The 10207-nt window shown below is 31.7% G+C and overlaps 1 long non-coding RNA gene across 10 annotated transcripts; it reads left to right on the forward strand.

The window, feature by feature from the left end:
* Positions 1-1180: 1180 nt before the first annotated feature.
* LOC145038465 (uncharacterized) lies at positions 1181-8979 on the forward strand. Of its 10 annotated transcripts, none has more exons than XR_013679397.1 (19): positions 1181-1382; positions 2052-2305; positions 2377-2468; positions 2587-2679; positions 2780-2830; positions 2906-2994; positions 3245-3317; positions 3501-3533; positions 3630-3741; positions 4048-4404; positions 4484-4565; positions 4661-4756; positions 5333-5497; positions 5709-5929; positions 6019-6124; positions 6210-6324; positions 7059-7268; positions 8168-8327; positions 8435-8978. It is a non-coding gene; the product is annotated as an uncharacterized LOC145038465 (long non-coding RNA). The 10 variants fall into 10 exon arrangements; XR_013679393.1 differs by lacking the exon at positions 2052-2305 and having other exon boundaries at positions 2369-2468; positions 4048-4118; positions 4218-4404; positions 8435-8975; XR_013679400.1 differs by lacking the exon at positions 2052-2305 and having other exon boundaries at positions 2369-2468; positions 8148-8327; positions 8435-8979.
* Positions 8980-10207: the final 1228 nt, after the last annotated feature.

Raw genomic sequence — 10207 nt, forward strand, 5'->3', positions numbered from 1 at the left:
GAAGTCTAATATTCTACAAAAATTTACTAAGACGGGAACATCATTTTTTCTAGGGTGAATGTTGTCATCTTTATAAAATGGTATTGTAAATTGATTGATTTTATTGTCAACTTGTAAAATGCCTATGAAATCAACCAAACATCATTTGGAGGATGTTCTTTATATCCCTTAAAATCCTAATGAATGTACTTTCATAATATAAAATAATTTAACTAAAACAAGGATTATAAAAAGGGTAAATTTATCCATGAAGAGAAGGACGGATTAACAGTAAAGTCATAAAATAATGACATTAAAATTGAAGTCATATGTAGGCTCTTAATGACTTTTTTGCAAACTCTCTCTCTCTCTCTCTCTCTCTCTCTCTCTCTCTCTCTCTCTCTCTCTCTCTCTCTCTCTCTCTCTCTCTCTCTCTCTCATATAGTAAATTGGGTAGATAACTATTTTATCATAAAAAATACACAATGATTATAGATAAACACAAATATAGATAAAAGAGACTACAAAAAATGCAATGTATGACCATCAAATCTAATGTATCATACCTCTTAATTTTCGGTCCAAATCAATCATAACTTTAGAGGGTGTTTGGTTTAACTTTTAAAATGACTTTTGACTTTTTCTTTTAGAAAAAGTCAAAAAGATGTTTGGGAAGATGAGAATAACTTTTGAAAATGACTTTCCAATAGAGTAAAATTGGTCTTTTTGAAAAGTTGCGAAATCATGACTTCTCTAACTTTTCAATAGTGTTAAACATTAAAATTACTTTTATATCTCCATCTACCCCCAATAAATATGTAAACATGTCATTTGTAGTCATTTTGCATGTAAAAATTAAACCAAACACTTAACTTTTGATTTTTTCCCTTCAAAAACTAATCCAAACGCATTTTAAAAAGTTAAGCCAAACAACCTCTTAACCTATACTATTAATCCCATCATATTGCCATATGATGATGACTTTTATAATTTCTTTTCAAACTAAAACATTAAATACAAACAATAAATAAATAAACATGTTAGTAAATTAGCCCTTCTTTACAAATTTGAAATTAAACATTATAATATATGTAAGTTGTTTTACAAATATTTAAATAAATGATTTGTTATATTATATAAGATGAAGGTAGGTTAGAAAGGTGTTACTTTCGGAAAAATTCTTATAAAAAGAACCGTTGGAACTGGAAGTCAAAAGGGTTGAGTCGGTGTATTGGCGCTTAATATTCCCATCTTCTTCGCTCTTCGACTCTTCACTCATCCCTCGTTTCTCTCCAAACACAACTCATCCCGATCTTTGTAACTCCTCTCCCGTGGGAGCAACCGCATCCTTCTCAGGACGCTCACAACTATGTCTACAATCCAAAGAAATTATCAAGATCATTGTAAGTTTTCGTTCTTATCATTTTTCTCTTCTCCCTTCTCTAAGGATTTTCTCTCGTTTATGATGTTGAAATTTCCTTTATATATGTATAGATAATAACAAATCTAAGTTTAGTTGCCTTTTTATTCTCATTTTCTGATTGGGGTTTCTATTATCACCATGTCTTTTTCTTCGTCTTTTTATTGGCGGATTTTTCTGTAAAATCTGATTTTCCAACTGCACAAGCTGTATTGCAACATAAAAACAGAAGGAAACTACATAGTTTTTCTGTAGTTTGTTGGGGTTTTCTTGTTTATCTTTTTGTTGAGTTTTTAGTTTTTCTGTAAAATCTTGATTAAGCGTGTCTGATAGGCTTATTTCAGAATGTGTTTATCTGGTTTTGTTGATCATTTGATAATGTCTTGTGTGTTTGAATGTTTTTTTGTTGGTAATTTGAGAATGTATTTCAGTTCTGTCAGCATTCTTGTGAATAACCAGTTTTATCTGATCACGATGTTCTTGTCAAATACCTTTTTGTGGATGTGTGATCATGGAAGACTCCATCATCTAGTGTTTATTTTGTTTCCAGTTTCTCTTCCACTGATTTTCATTTTACTAATAAGATGATAAGTTTGGTCAAAATCTTGGATCTAGTCATGTTTTTTGAATGTGTTGATATTTCTGTGTTCAGCTGCCTTTATTTTTTTGATGTGTCTCTGTAAGATCATCAACAAGCCAAAGAAACAGTAATAACAGAAGCTATTTAAGCGTAAGAACCCAAGATTCTGGGTTAAATGTTCAACCTCTATCTGTTCGATGAAATGCCTGGGAAATCATTTGAAATTTGAACTAGGAACTTGGTTAGGTTGAGTTGATTATGTCAGGGACTTTATTCTGAGGATGCTATAGCAGCTATTTGCTAACTCTATATCAGAAGTTACACAGGTGGATTGAACTTACCTCCCCTTATACATTTTCATATCACTTTCTAATACCCTGATTTGTTAGACATGCAGACCCTTAAGATTCTTCAGTTGTCAGAGTAGATTAAGGATAAGCTGAAAGAAGTTGATCAAAATGGCACATTCTTTTGGTAGCAGTTAACAAGGTTGCTCAGTTACTCTCTCATGGAACATTTTGGTTAACCAAGAGAAACAGTTTTGTTATGTTTAATCTCAGTAGTTGGTTTTATGGTGTGTTTCTAATTTGCATAAGTTTATTTGTAGATTGTGGAAGATGCAAAACTCTGATATTACAATGCGAATCAGATGAATTGTTAGTGTTTAATGTTGCTGCATCTAATGCAGTGAAGTCATCTGGTTAGTTGCTATTTTTTTTTTATTTCTCTTTTTTCTCACCCTATTAATGCTTGCAAATGTATTATTAAACTTTAGTTAATTCCCAATCTTAATCTTGCAGGTTTGGTTGCTATTGTGAATCACTCTTCTGCATACACAGACATTGCATATTGTAAGTTTCTCACCCTTTAATACTTTTAAATGTTTAAATTTGTGATTATTAATTTTAATCACTTTAACATTTCAGCTGATAGTGGTATGATGGTTAATCATTGATTATCAATTGCACTGATATGATTCTTTACTTGACTAGTAATATATGAAGGGCTAGATGAGGTAATTCTATCTCTTCCATTAGAAACTGGGGTTAAGGCTGTATCATTTTCAAAACTTATTAAATTTTATGTAACTTCAAATCCTTTTGTTGAATCAAAATGTAGTGTTTGATTTTGCTTCACTTTTTGCTAACTCTATCTTATGATAAGAGGCTTAAAAACATCTCCAATAACATGAGTTTCTTTGATTTGAGTTAATCTTTCATGATCTTTTCTATTTGATTACTGATTAATTTGCCATTTAAATTTAGGGAAATTACAACCATCACCCTTTTGGTCTCTACCAAAACCAGATGATGTTACTACAATATTTATACACGAAAGGTTTCTATTTTTTGTTCACTTATGCTTTATTTTTCCTTTTCATGTCTAACCAAAGGTGAATTTTTTCTTACCCTAAGTGGAACTTATTCCTTTTTTATACACAGTGATAAGATTTTTGAAACCTAATTGCATTTTTTTCACCATTATTTTGTTCTAATACTCCCTAATTTATGCTTATTTCAGTTATGAAAGGTCCAATCAGATGATTTCTTTATTGTATGTACTTAAATCACATCATTACAAAACTTATGTTTCTTTTTCTTTTTGACTTAATGTGGGACAAAACTTTACACTGTATTTTCATTTGTGTAGAGCAACTTGAAGTTGTTGGATGACATGGCAGAATATAGATCTGTTGTGTTCTGCAGTGTTCCACGGTTATATATGATGCTTAATTCCATTCATTACTCTGCAACAAGAAAAGGTTTTACAAATTCCAATTCCTTTTTGTTTTTTCTTCTATGCATGCATAATCATCGCTAAAAGTATCAAAAAATGTTTACTTGTTAATTAAGTTAAAGAGTTGTTTTGCTTTGTTTTGTGGGTGAAAATGTTAGTGGATTAAATTATGCTGCTTAGACTAGTTAATCACAAGCCAAAGTAAAATATTTAACATATTGAGATTTAGAAATTCAATTAGGGAAAGAAAGATAAAAGTTTCATATAAAGTTGTTTTGATTGTCATTCTTACAGAAATATTGGACTTATGTTTGTAATTATCTTACTGCAGGATTTTAGAGATTGAATTCGATTTTTGGGGTCATATATCTTTATCAAATTGCTTCAGATGTTAATGTTGAGGTGTAAATTTATCTGTTTAGATGTTCGCAAGATTCACCACATGTTAATTATAAAGCTTTCCTTTTAAGTAACAGATCTTATGCTGCCTCTTCTTTGAAGTTTGTTTGCAGATTTCCTGACATTGATACTTTACATTACTCTGTGATGAATTGCTATTCTTGATTCCAAGTCCTTTGACGATTTTCATTCATTTCTCTGCAATAAGAAAAGGTTTTGGAAACCAGATAAAGAACTAACGATGGAGAAAAGGAAAAGAAGATGACCCTGAGAATCAAATTGTAAACATGTATGTTTTTACCCTTAACACTTATAAAGCACTTCATGCTTTTTTTCTTCTCATTTAAGTTTTTTGTTAATGTTTAAAGGTACACTTTAAGTTCCATCGAATCTCAATCAAGGGTGCTGTACTAGGTGATTATGCCTTCATGGAAATGAAATGCAATACAGGTATAGCTACTATAGCTATGAATTAATGATCCTGTTTGTGTATTTCCATAAATACCCCTCTGCTCCTAAAACTTGTGGTTGTTGATTATCTTCAGGAAATGATGGGATTAACATACTTCATGTTGAATCAATCAAAAAAAGATTCTGAATATTGCATGGAAAACTCCTTCAGCACTTATTTAGTACGCCTGGTAATTCTTTACAAAAGATATTTGTTATTTAATCAATTCTTTTATTTATTTAAAAAGTGTAATTTTTTATTTAGTGAATTTGGACATCATGGAAGGGAAAAGCCACACGGTGTGGTCAATATAAAAACTTTAGTTGAGTGTAGCCGATTTTATTCAGTTTTGTTCCTTTTTGAGGTCTGTAGCATTTTTTTACTTGTTGCTAGTAAAATGACAATTTTTGGCACCAAAACTGCAAGAACTAGCTGTTCTTATTGACCAAAATGTTAATAGAACATCAACTTAAGACCCAAATTCATCAACTATCTTGTATGTTTGGATGGTATTTTGTTGGTCATCTGAGAATGTATTTCAGATTCTCTCAACATTCTTATGAATAACCAATTTTATCGGATTATGATGTTCTAGTCAAATCTCTTTTTGTGGATGTGTGATAATGGAAGACTCCATCGCCTAATTTTTATTTTGTTTCCTGTTTCTCTTCCACTGATTTGCATTTTACTAAAAAGATAATAACTCTAGTCAAAATCTTGGTTCTTGTCATGCTTTTTTTGAACGTGTTGATAGTTTTGTGTTCAGCTGCTTGTAATTTCTGATGTGTCCTTGTAAGATCATCAACAAGCGAAAGAAACCGTAATACCAGAAGCTATGTAAGCCTAAGAACTTAAGATTTAAGTCCAAGTGCTCAACCTCCAGCTGTTTGATTTTTGATGAAATGTCTGGGAAGTATCAGAAGTTACACAGGTGGTGGTTTGTTGAACATACCTTCTCTAATTATACATCTTTTCTGATCTCCTGATTTGTTAAACATGAAGACCCTTAAGATTCTTCAGTTGTTAAAGTAGATGATTTCTTTATTGTATGTACTTAAATCACATCATTACAAAACTTATGTTTCTTTTCTTTTTGACTTAATGTGGGACAAAACTTTTACATTGTATTTTCATTTGTGTAGAACAACTTGAAGTTGCTGGATGACAATCATGACATGGCAGAATATATAACAGACTATATGATGGGTATTATGTGTTTCATCAAATGAGGCTAGACTCCTCCTTCTCAGGACACTCACAACCATGTCTACAATCCAAAGAAATTAAGATTTCAGTCCAAGTGTTCAACCTCCAGCTGTTTGATTTTTGATGAAATGCCTGGGAAGTATCAGAAGTTACACAGGTGGTGGTTTGTTGAACATACCTTCTCTAATTATACATCTTTTCTGATCTCCTGATTTGTTAAACATGATGACCCTTAAGATTCTTCAGTTGTCAAAGTAGATTAAGGATAAGCTGAAAGTAGTTGATCAAGATGTTACATTCTTTTGGTAGCAATTAACAAGGTTGCTCAGTTATTCTCTCATGGAACATTTTGGTTAGCCAAGAGAAACAGTTTCTTACGTTTAAGCTATGTAATTGGTTTTATGATCTGTTTATAATTTGCATAAGTTTATTTGTAGATTGCATAAGCTATCACTGTTGAGAATGACAATCTGGAATCTTTTAGCGATGATTCTTCAACAGATGATGTGGATGATAGTTTTACGGAGCTTCAAGTCAATAACCCTGCTTGTGGTCAGTTTTCTATAGTTTGTTCATAATAGAATTCTACTTCCATTTCTATCAGTTACAACATTATAATTTCAACTTTTTTTCTTAAAAGGGCATTGCATTATGAAAATTCTATGCAGTTATCACACTTAAAAATTATATCCATTCATAGCAATGAAAACTACTTTTTTTTTTTTTCAATAAGTTCTGCACTGATATAATGCTACCTGGATGATGATGTCTTAACATTTCTGGATTTGTGTCTATATCTATCTATGTTTGACTTGATTAAAAATGTTTACATTTAGCTAGAAAATAATTCAATCTATGTTCACTTAATATAAAAGTTATTGATGTGAAATTCATAATCAAGTGATGCTTTTTTGTTTTTGGGGTTATGGAGAGCATCATAAATCTTTGCTATGGATTGATGGTAGGTGATATAGTAATCAACCGTCTTTCTCTTACTCCTTCTAAAGGTTCCCTGAAACCCCTCCCCCCTTATGTGCATATATATAAATGTGTTTCATTAGTTCAAATTTATGCAACTTTGTTGCAATTCGCATGCTAATCTTTAAAGTAAAAGTATTTTCAATTTTTCTTATTGAAGCATTGTACGTTGAAAAGACTACCCAATTAAATTGCAGTGTTATAGTTATCTTTTTTCTAACCCTGTTTTCTTCTACATCTTCTCACCCTATTTATGCTGCAAATGTATTATTAAGCTGCAGTTCATTCCCAATCTAAAAATCTTGTAGGTCCAGATGCTGCTGTGAATCAATCTTCTGCACAAGCCATATTTTATGTGCCATAGACATTGCAGATATTTTAGTTTTTCACCCTTTAATGCTTTTAAATGGTTAAATTTCTGATTAGTTGCTAATCACTTTGACATTTCAGTTGCTGAGCTTTTTGTCAGTGATTCCTTCTGATAGTGGTTGATGGTTGTTAACCTTCTGATGAATGTGGTAAGCTTACCTATTAATTGATCGACTTCTGCCTCTTCCATAAGTTCTACACTTAACGACGACATCACACTTGCAAATTTATCCATGTTTTTGTAATCTGACATGTCACCCTTTTGAAATACAACAAATCCTTATACAATTCTCAGTCATTATTTACTTAAAATCAAACTTTGTTATGCTTCACAAATTATTTATGTGTTCTTTGATCATACGGTTGATTCCTTTGTTGTTCTTTTCGTAACACCATGAAGTTTTTTAATAGTATATATATTCTAATAGTTGAGGATCTTTCATCTTTGCTTTCAAATTTGCTATAATGTTTCAAATTTAGTATGCCTTGTGTTCAATATTTTTGATCCTATATATATATATATATATATATATATATATATATATATATATATATATATATATATATATATATATATATATATATATATAACATGGTATTTACAAGCCATGCAATTTTTATCATCTTATAATCGAGATATGACCTAATAATGTCACTGATAGTGCTCATATTATAATTGTTTTTTTTTTCTATAATCTCACAGTTTAACCGTATGTGTGTAAATCTAAACCTAATACGTTTAAATTATGTCTATGACACACTTTTTGTTTGTTTGTTTTTGTTTTATTGTTCTATTGTTTTTGTTTTATAATTGCATTTGAAATGACATATTTTTGGAATATCTTATGATATAAATTCCTATCTTGTAGAATTTGTTCTTATAAAAAAACAGTTTTAAAAGTAATAGTCTAACTTGAGACGTTAATTCGGACCGTACATGGTTGTTTTTTTTTTCTTGCATGGTTAGTCCCTATATATGTTAACAATTAAACACTTCCGTTGAAGCTCCCCACGTGCCTTAAACGCAGGGAAATTTTTGTCTTTTCAGGGGTGGCATACATGAACCAATGTAAAATCGATCTCTAAAGGTCATTTCATCCTCCTTCGACCTTTTCCATTGCACAACAAAACCCTAGTTTACTTTTCTACAATAGTGAACTGGAGGATTGGGTAAGATTGGGAGGAATACGATCTCTAAAGGTCATATGGTAAAATCTTGTACACTACTCTGTTGATCATCCATTATTTGTTCCCAAAAGGTTGAAAATTTTGAGGTTTTTAACCTTTTGCAGTTAATATTCTGTCAATGTTCTAGATATGATTGCACTCTGGAGGGGTTTTTACGAAGTTTTCAGACCACAAATACATCACGAGGAAGATGAAATATGTTGATAGCATTGATAACGACTTGTTGTCAGTGAATGATATAGATGAGATGATAGAAATGTTGATTGCGTATGTAAAATTATTTACTACTATTTCAAACGACCAACCTGAGATTTAGATTTTGGGTTGTATGCTTTGGCTAGTGACCAGGATATAAACCAATTTAGGTCATACATTTCTTAAGACAAGGATATAGGAGTGTACACAGAGTTAGACCTGGCAATGGGGCGGGTTTGGAGCGAATCTACCTTGATCCAAACCCATTTAACAAATTTCAAAATCCGATCCAAACCCGCTCCGTAACCCGTAGGGTTTTGAATAATCAAACTCATACCCTTATCCATCGAATCAGTAGATATTTAAACCCGCCCTGTAACCCGTAGGTTTTTTGAATAATCAAACACATTTTACTTAAATCATAAAATCACATTTATTAAATAAAACTAAGTTTTGATTTAGAAAACACATTATGTACTCGAGGGCTTTCTATTGGAATTAAAATCATTATTTTAGTTACTTTTGATTGGTTTTTGACCGTCAATTGCATTGACGGAAAATATCAATTACATACTTTCTTCCGGTTGATAAATGAACTTAGTGATTTATAAATGAAATTGGTGATTACATGATGAAATATAAATGAAATGAAATCATGACTCTTGGGAGAATACTGGAAATCTAGAAGTTGTGTCCTCGAGTCCTATGTAAAAACAATTTAGTCTTTGGCCTTTTTTCTCTTTGGTCTTCTAATTGGAATTTAATGTAAACTTTAAGCAATATAAAATATAAATTTATATTTCTAAAACTTATATGTGGCGAGTTATAAACGGAGCGGATCAGTGATGATCCATACCCGATCCTTTTAATAAAAGGGTTAGCGGGTACGTGTCGTTAACGGGTAAATGGATCAAAAACTATGCTCCACACCCGTATATTTATTAAGGGTTTGGATCGGATCAGGGTCAAAACCTGCTCCATTGCCAGACCTACATAGAGTTTTGGAAAACCAACTTGCATACATATGAAATGTCCTCAAACCTTACAAAGATAAAGATACATGAAATTTATGAGTCCTTTTATTGTAAAAGGTTGTTCTTGGCATGGTCAACTATAGGCAACAATCCTAGTGAAGAACCCCTTGTGATATTGAGTGAAACAGTTGAGTCGACCCATATCTATATACCAAGAACTGAAAGCCCTTTTATTAAACCATTAACACATGTCCTAATGTTGATGATTGGGATGATACATTTGAATTGTTTGAACCTTTCGGTGAGACTCGGGTGTACTCTTGAGTACTCGAGAGTACTCGGGTTCGGTAATTCAAGTATAAATATTTTTAGGGAAATTATATATGTCAAATAACATGTGTGTGTGTGTTAAATAACAAATTATTAAATATATGTGTGTGGGTGTTTTGGTTAAGGATCGATAGAACACAAGACTGAATAATCAAGCGTGCAAGGAATATAATGTGACTTTTCATATTCGGTTCGGACCTTTTGGACCGAATAAGCCCTCATTCGGGTAACCTGGACCGAATAACCCAAAAACCGAATAAGCCTTATATAGATACCCAAAAACTGAATCGAATTGCTTATTCAGGTCTAATTCAGTTTGGTTCGGGTTTCCGGGCCAAATTCTCATCGTATTCAATGCATAGTATTAATTCAACTTTGGATTGTAACCCTAATTTCCCGGT

Source organism: Lactuca saligna, chromosome 4, assembly GCF_052625555.1.
Source record: "Lactuca saligna cultivar CGN05327 chromosome 4, ASM5262555v1, whole genome shotgun sequence".
Lineage (NCBI taxonomy): Eukaryota > Viridiplantae > Streptophyta > Magnoliopsida > Asterales > Asteraceae > Lactuca > Lactuca saligna.